This window comes from Arachis ipaensis, chromosome B04, assembly GCF_000816755.2.
Source record: "Arachis ipaensis cultivar K30076 chromosome B04, Araip1.1, whole genome shotgun sequence".
In the NCBI taxonomy this organism is placed as follows: Eukaryota; Viridiplantae; Streptophyta; class Magnoliopsida; order Fabales; family Fabaceae; genus Arachis; species Arachis ipaensis.
In genome coordinates, this window is record NC_029788.2 from 1,954,615 (window position 1) to 1,964,086 (window position 9,472).

Below are 9,472 nucleotides of genomic sequence, written 5' to 3' on the forward strand. Positions count from 1 at the left end.
CGTCGTCACCTACCAGAGCCTCTAGGGCCGCCGCCGCTGGACGTTCTCGCCATTGGAGGTGTCGACCACCGCTGGAAAGGTTGGGAACGTCGCTGTTGTTCTTGGTGGCCACTGCCGTCGGTGTCGCTGTCACTACTGGTACCACCACGCCGCCAGCATCCTACCGCCACCATCAAAGGTACTTTTGGTATAGTTTTTTAATTTTATTAAGATTTTTATGTGAGTTTAGGGTTTTTTGTTAAATAGTTTATGAAATTATTGATTAAATTAGTGTAATGAAGTTTGTGATTAGGATTTAGTATAGTTTTTTTTTTTACTGTTTTTCAGAATTTTTTGTGATTTTCGAATTTTATTAGGTATTTTACTAAATTATTGATTAAATTATGGCAATGGAGTTTGTGGTTAGGGTTGGTTTGTGATTTTTAGTTTTTCAGTTTTTTTGTGAGTTTAGGATTTTGTTATGTATTTTATTATCAAATTATTGATTAAAATAGGGTAATGAAGGTTGTGATTAGGATTTCTTATGTTAATTTAAGGTAAATAGAAATTATAATTAAGTTAATGTAGGTTAAGTAGGGTGAGATTAAGAGAGTTTGACATTATTGGTGGATGACTTTGTGTAGTTTGTTGAATTAATTAGTTTTACCTTGTGAGTTTAATAAATTTTCCTTTTTATTAGGACGGTGCTATTTCTTTGAGATTAATTGGATTTCGTTTCTTCCATAGTCTGTGCATCCGTGTTTCAGGTAGGTTTTCTATCTATAACTATAATCAATTATTTAAGTTTTATGTTCGACTTACTTTTCCTAGGATAGCATTTTAGGACGGAAGTGTGAGAAGGTCGTGTCGATGCGCCTGCGCACTAGAACGGTTAGGATTTGATATGGTATTCAATTTATGTTTGTTCTAATATATGCTTGCATCTGTTTCCACTGTGAAAATTCTTATATTTATTTGATGGATGTCTCTGAATTAAGGGGAAGTTCTGCCGAAATTTCATGTGATTTGCTTTAAAGCTTGTTTGATTTATAGAAAATTCTAATTATAGGATATGGTCTGCCAACACGCAGGTAACGTATTGCAACACGCAGGTAACGTGTTGGACTATCTTTCTAATACCTTCACAACTCTGTAAAACACTCTAAACACCTATATTTAAACAAAACATTATTCTTTTGTCCATATCTAAAATAATTTTTGTATATTTTTTATCGGTATATTTTTGTAATAGATCTTACATTATATAATTTTTTGCATAATTTTTTGATATTATATATATTATTGACCCAATAATAATATTTTTAGATCCATTTACTGTCTAACGGTTTTCAACTAACAACTTTATATAAAAATAACTTTACGTAAATTTTTAAGTTACACTTTTATTTTGTCCTATACATTTTTTTTGTCACCTTACTTCTTTTGCTTTTTCTTTTCTCTTTTGATTGTCAGATTAATGTTATCTCGTGAAGCAAAAGAACAAAAAAAATATAAAAAAATTCACCATTTTTTTAAGTTCCAATATTTATCAAATGTCGTAAGTGAAAATAAATTTTATATTTTTGTTGAAAAAAAAATTCAAATTTGTTCTCCAAAAAAAATCCATTATACATATATAGAGAGAGGTTAGGCCACATAATACTTTATTAAATTGAGGTACAACTTAAAAAAGACGACAAATGATACTTTCCTTGCTTTAGCTTAAATCATAACTTAAAATTAAGAATGAAGCTTGTTTCGGCCAAAACATAATTTAATTACTTTTGATTAAATCATAACATACATGCATAAACTTAAGGTTCATGTTGAAACATTATTAAACGTGATTTTGTGTCCAACATCAAAGGGGAAAAAAAAAAGCATGATTCTGTTAAATACTTAAATATTTGATAATAAGAGAGTGTCATGTGACACATTTTAGTTATTAAATTAGTTAGTAATATATAAATATAATATATAATATAAATATATTTTAATTTTAATATTTTAATTTAATTTGAATGTAATTAGAAAATGTCATATTGTATATTTTGATTGTCAAATTTGTAAATAGTCATTGATAATGATATATAAAAGAGATAGAATGAGTGAATGAATGAGAGAGATAGAGAAAGAAAAAGAAAAGAGACGAAAACTCTTTAATTTTGAAAGAAAATATTTAATTTCAATTATAATGAGAGAGTAACATGTGACACATTTTGATTGTAAAATTAGTAAGGAAGAAAGGAAAATTCCTTAATTTTTGAGGGAATAATACTTGCAAAATAAAAGAAAAAAAATTTGAAGTTTATAATTTTGTAGTGTCAGCAAAATTGGACCAACAAAAAAAAAATAATGATATTTTTTATTTTTAAGTTAATCTCCAAACTTGGTTGTTTGGGCTTTGTTATTAACAGTGGCCCAACTTGATATTCTTTCACTGACACTTCTCAGGTATCTCTAGGTTCCAATACTCTCTAACCTGCTCACACTCTTGCTAACTTAGGCATCGGAGTGTCTTCGCAGGTACCACCCCCCATTCTTTGACACGTACAAGTCGGACGGAGGAACACCGAGTAACAGATCCACTCGAAAGCCACCTCCTTCACACGTTTGGGCCAACCAACACCATCCGGCCCATTAATCTCCGGTTACCCACCGTAACATTGGCGCCGTTGCCGGGGACCCGAGAGATCAACCAGTGATGGCGGGTAGATCCCCTGAAGAGGGTCATGTGGAGACAGATTCCGAACAAGAGAATTTGAACACTGGAAACAATGAGGCAGATCAGACCCCACACCAGGAAGCCAATGATCAACATAGGGAAGGCACCTCTGGAATCAAAAATCCGAAAGTGAACTCCTCGGAGGGGCGCGAATTAGAAAAAGAAGGACCCTCCCACGCTAGTGAGCTTATGGGATTAATCCATAGCCGCCTCGAGCAGCTAGAACAGGAATGGGAACGACAAAAGGAAGCTGAAAAGAACCTAAAAGAGGAGATGGAGCGACGAAAAGAGTTAGAAAGAAAACTCTTAAAGTTAGAATCCTCCCTCAAAAGTCGGAATTCCCACGGCGATAGAGAAGATTCTCCCTTAGGAGAGAAAGATCCGTTTAGCGAGGACATAATGAGGGCAAAAGTTCCGAGAAACTTTAGAAGCCCCGATATGGACCTCTACGATGGAACCACCGATCCAAAGCATCATCTGAGCAACTTTAAAAGTCGGATGTATCTGACCGACGCTTCTGACGCTACGCGATGCAAAGCTTTCCCGACAACCTTGTCAAAAGTAGCGATGAAGTGGTTCGACAGCCTCCCTCCGAGGTCAATTACCAGTTTTGAAGACCTCTCAAGAAAGTTCTTGATGAGGTTCTCCATCCAGAAGGACAAAGTAAAGCATGCACCAAGTCTCCTGGGAATAAAACAGGAGGTCGGGGAGTCCTTACGGGCCTATATGGAAAGGTTCAACAAAGCATGTTTGGAGATTCAAGACCTGCCCACCGAAGCAGTCATCATGGGGTTAATCAATGGCCTTAGAGAAGGTCCCTTCTCACAGTCCATATCAAAAAGACACCCCGCCTCTTTAAATGATGTATAGGAAAGAGCTGAAAAGTACATCAATATGGAAGAAAACGCTAGGCTAAGAGACCCGAGTTTGCGACTCGGGCACCCTCCCTCAACGAAAGAGAGGGAGAGGGAAGCGAAGAAGAAGGAAGAACTCGGTCTCGATAGGCCAAGAAAATATCACTCTTATACTCCACTGAAAGTTCCTGTAGTGGATGTATACAGAGAAATTTGCAATACTGAAAGGCTGCCTCCTCCCAGGCCCATTAAAAATAAAAGAGGAGGGAGCCGCGGTGATTACTGTGAGTACCATAAAATATATGGGCACTCCACAAACGACTGTTACGAGCTTAAAAATGTGATAGAAAAACTGGCCAGAGAAGGACGGCTTGACAAATATCTCATAGAAAGGTCGGACAGTCATGGAAAAAGAAAGCGAGATGATATGGACAAAAGAGACCCACCACCACAAACTCCGGAGATACATATCCATATGATCTCAGGAGGGTTTGCGGGAGGGGGACTCACAAAATCCTCTCGTAAAAGACATCTCAAAAGAGTTTACCAGGTTGAAGAGGGGTCCTCCGACCTCCCAACCATTTCATTCACAAAGGAAGATGGGCGAGGAATAATCCCTGGGCACGACGACCCAGTGGTAATCACCATGATCCTGGCGAATGCCCATCTACACAGAACACTAGTAGACCAAGGAAGCTCGGCGGACATCCTCTTCAAGCCCGCTTTCGACAAACTAGGTTTAGATGAGAAAGAGTTAAGAGCCTACCCCGACACCTTGTACGGATTAGGCGACACGCCAATAAAGCCACTAGGGTTTTTGCCCCTCCATACCACCTTTGGAAAAGGGGAGAAATCAAAGACTCTGAGTATAGACTTCATAATCATCGACGTAGGGTCGGCCTATAATGCTTTAATCGGCAGGGCTACCCTTAATCGACTCGGAGCGGTGGTATCGACACCCCACCTCTGCATGAAATTCCCGACCTCAGCGGGGATAGCAACGGTGAGGGGAGATCAGAAGCTAGCAAGGAAATGCTACAATGAAAGCCTAAACCTGAGAGGAAAAAGCAAAGAAGTCCACACAATAGAGCTCGGTGGAGCAAGGATCAAAGAAGAGCTGCGACCCCAGCCCGGGGGAAAAACTGAGGAGATTCAGGTCGGTGAAGAGGAAGGAAAAAATACTCACATAGGAGCCAACCTAGGGGAAACCCTAAGACAAGGATTGACCAAGCTCCTAAGAGATAATTCCGATCTCTTCGCCTGGAAGGCCTCCGACATGCCTGGGATAGATCCCGAGCTCATGTCCCACAAGCTTTCGGTCTACTCGGGATCTCGACCGGTACAACAGCGAAGACGCAAGCTCGGCCCAGAGCGAGCTCTAATAGTTGAGGAGCAAGTGCAGGCGCTCCTAGAAGCCGGTTTCATCAGAGAAGTCAAGTATCCAACATGGCTAGCCAATGTTGTCCTAGTCAAAAAACAAAATGGTAAATGGAGAATGTGCGTCGACTATACCGACTTAAATAAGGCATGTCCCAAGGACCCTTATCCACTACCAAGCATTGATGCCCTAGTAGACTCTAGCTCGGGGTATCAATACTTGTCGTTTATGGACGCCTACTCAGGATATAACCAAATCCCGATGTATGAACCAGACCAGGAAAAAACATCATTCATCACGCCCAGAGCCAACTTTTGCTACGTGGTCATGCCATTTGGATTGAAAAATGCAGGGGCCACATATCAGAGGCTGATGAATAAGGTGTTTTCCCCTCACTTAGGGAACTTAATGGAAGCATACGTCGACGATATGTTGGTAAAGACCAAGAACGAAGTCGACCTCTTGTCGGACCTCTCACAAGTCTTTGACACCATAAGGTTGCACGGGATGAGACTAAATCCTGTAAAGTGCGCCTTCGCAGTGGAGGCAGGAAAATTTCTAGGATTCATGCTAACACAAAGAGGGATCGAAGCCAATCCCGACAAGTGTAGAGCTATCCTAGAGATGAAAAGCCCGACTTGTTTGAGAGAGGTTCAACAGCTGAATGGCCGACTAGCAGCTCTCTCCAGATTTTTGGCAGGATCAGCACTAAGATCCCTTCCACTGTTCTCCCTATTGAGAAAGGGGCACCAGTTTGAGTGGACTCCCGAATGCGAGGAGGCGTTCCAGGAGTTCAAAAAGAAATTGAGCCAACCTCCTATTTTGACCCGACCTATAGCCGGAAAAGATCTCGTCCTATACCTATCCGTGGCAGACAAGGCTGTCTCAGCAGCCTTGATAAGAGAAGACGAGGTCGGTCAACACCCAATCTATTTCATCAGTAAAGTTCTACAGGGCCCCGAGCTAAGGTATCACAAATTAGAAAAGTTTGCCTACTCCTTAGTAATAGCCTCTCGAAGGCTACGGCCTTACTTTCAGGCTCACACAATAAGAGTCCGCACGAACCAACCCATGAAGCAAATCCTCCAAAAGACGGATATTGCAGGAAGAATGGTCTAATGGGCAATAGAGCTCTCCGAGTTCGACTTGAAGTACGAAACTCGGACGGCGATTAAAGCCCAGTGCCTCGCCGATTTCATTGCAGAATATGCAGGGGATCAAGAGGATAAACCAACCACCTGGGAACTCTACGTGGATGGATCCTCCAATAAAACAGGAAGCGGCGCAGGCATAATATTGGTAGATGAAAGAGGAACCCAGATAGAGGTCTCCCTCAAGTTTGAGTTCCCAGCTTCAAATAATCAGGCAGAATATGAAGCCTTGATCGCAGGATTAAAGCTGGCAGAAGAAGTCGGTGCTACCAAGGTAATGGTGTACAGTGACTCTCAAGTGGTGACCTCCCAAATAAGTGGAGAATATCAGGCAAAAGACCCAAATATGAAAAGGTACTTGGAAAAAGCTTCGGAGCTCCTGGGGCGCTTTGCAGAAACTGAGGTGAAACACATAACTCGGGATCTAAACAGCAGAGCAGACGCCCTATCCAAGCTAGCAAGTACCAAGCCAGGAGGAAATAACAGAAGCCTGATTCAAGAGACTCTCCAGGAACCTTCAGTGGTAAAAATGGAAGACACACTAGAAGTCTTTGAAGTGGTCGGATTAAACCTCGGATGGATGAACCCCTTAGTCGAATACCTAAAATTCGACATCCTCCCTAAGGAGGAAAAAGGAGCCCAGAAAATCCGAAGGGAAGCACAACACTATACCTTGGTGAAAAATGTCCTCTATAGAAGGGGGATATCAACACCATTGTTAAAGTGTGTACCGACCTCAAGAGCCACCGAGGTGTTGGAGGAGGTACATAGTGGAATCTGCGGGAATCATCTCGGAGCCAGGTCATTGGCCAGGAAAGTGATCCGAGCTGGATTCTACTGGCCAACCTTACAGAAAGATGCCACAGAATTTGTGAAAAAGTGCCAGCCATGTCAGATGCATGCAAATTTCCACGTGGCTCCCCCAGAAGAGCTCATTAGTATCACTTCCCCATGGCCCTTTGCAAAATGGGGAATGGATTTGTTAGGTCCTTTTCCTCAGGCGCCGGGACAAGTCAGGTACTTAATCGTGGGAATAGATTATTTCACAAAGTGGATAGAAGCAGAACCACTGGCCACCATCACTGCACAAAGAAGTCGGAGGTTCCTCTACAAAAATATCATTACAAGGTATAGGATACCTTACTCCATCACTACAGATAATGGAACCCAGTTCACTGACTCCACCTTTAGAAGCCTGGTAGCCAGTATGAAAATCAAACACCAGTTCACCTCGGTGGAACACCCACAAGCCAATGGGCAAGCTGAAGCAGCCAACAAAGTCATACTGGCAGGACTGAAGAAAAGATTACAAGATGCGAAAGGAGCTTGGGCTGAAGAGCTCCCACAAGTGCTATGGGCTTACAGGACAACCCCCCAATCCGCCACTGGAGAAACACCCTTCCGACTAGTTTATGGCGTAGAAGCCATGATCCCAATAGAGGTCAATGAGCAAAACCCAAGAGTGATTTTCCACGACGAGATCAGGAATATACAGGGGCACAAAGAGGAGCTCGACTTGCTCCCCGAAATCCGAGAAGAAGCCCAGATAAGAGAAGCAGCGTTGAAACAAAGGATGACTACAAGATACAACAAAAAAGTCATTCGAAGGAGTTTCACCCCTGACGACTTAGTCTTAATCAGAAACGACATTGGAGTCAACAAATCTGGGGAGGGAAAGCTCGCTGCTAATTGGAAAGGACCATACAAGGTCAAGGAGGTCTTAGGAAAGGGCTATTATAAGGTGACCGACTTAGGCGGCACCGAGTTACCAAGGTCATGGCATGCTTGTAATATGAAAAGATACTACAGTTAAAAGCAAACTCTACTCCCTGATGTACTCTTTTCCCAACTTCATGATTTTTTCCCAAAATCAAAGGGTTTTTTTCTGGAGAAGGGTTTTTAACGAGGCATCATAGTAGGGGCTAAGGGAAATAAGTTATCAAAAGCCCTTAGTAGCAATAAGGTACCTCCTCAATTAATAAAGATCTCTTTCATTTTAAATATCTCTTTTAAATTCCCTTTTTATTCTCTTTCTATGAAACGCGCCGATTTAAGCTCGACAAAACGTGAAAATCCCATGAACCGACCTAGATGGTCGTCAGGATAAAACGACGAGGTACAAGTCGGCGTAAAGAGGCTATAGAAGTCGATCATGATAAACTCGGGAGCAGTCCGACTCATAAGTCGGAATACGAAACCGAGTAAAATTAAAATGAATCGCAAAAGTAGCCTAAGTCACGAAAAACTCAATAAAACAAAATTGAGTACTAGGAATAACAAAAAGAGATAGGAAAAACTAAGAAAAAATTGTAAGGCCGCCTTGAGGATCAAGGAGATTCAGAAAAGCAGGCAAGCCCCAAAGAAAAGGTTTTTCCAGAAAAGATCAAAGAGTCAAAAGAACCACGAACAGAAAAGCATGCGCGCATAAGGTAACCCAAAACCCTTATCCAAAAAGGGCATTTATTTAACGCTAAATTAAACCCTTAAAAGGGCATCATAAATTGTTTTGTTTACGGTCTTAAAAGGCCAAAAATTGTTCAAACGCCAACAAATAAATATAAAGAGTTTAAAAAGGGGGGGGGTCCACAGGCCGGACCCCCAGTAGCCAAATCACTTCTTTGCAAGAGGAGTAGGAGGATCACCACCACCAGGACCAGGGGTTGGGGAGAAAGCCGGAGAAGCAGCAGAAGAACTCGGAGCGTCCTTAGAGCGAAGAGGGGACTCTATGATCCTCTGCCCCCGAGTCTTCAAATCAGATTCAGATTCCATCACGGGGACAGGAGGATCCACGATGGCACCATCAATAACAACCTTATCAGGGTCCAAAGGAGAAAGGTCCAAGTCAGGAGCAATAACTCCGACCTGCTCCTTGAAAACCCTCCAGGCCTCATCAGCACCATCCGCAATAGAGTCCTCCAACTCGGTATAGGCCTTCCGAGCATTCAGCAAGTCATTCTTTACAGACACAAGATCAGCAAATAAACTGTTGTAGCTGGCTTGCGCTGCTTTCCTCAAATCCACCTCCATGTTGCATTGGGCTTGCAACTTCTTCTCCTTCTCCCGGAGGCTGTCTCTCTCCTCCTTCAGCTTGGTAACTTCCCCCTCCAACTCCCTCTCATGATCCTGATATATGCGAAGCCTACCTTCCAGCTCCTCGACCCTCGAGGTCGTCCCTAAAGAGCTGATAGGAGTCTTCTCAAATATATCCAAGAGTTTGCCACAAACCCCCGCCGTCTTGAGACTCTCCTCAACCACAGTGGTGAGGTAGTGCCGAACAGAAACATCATCCATACTCATACGAGCATGAGGATAAATGTTCTTTCGGACGAACGCAAGAGCGTCCGCCTCACCAGAAGCGCCAGACTCTAAGGTCTTGCGCTTCTTC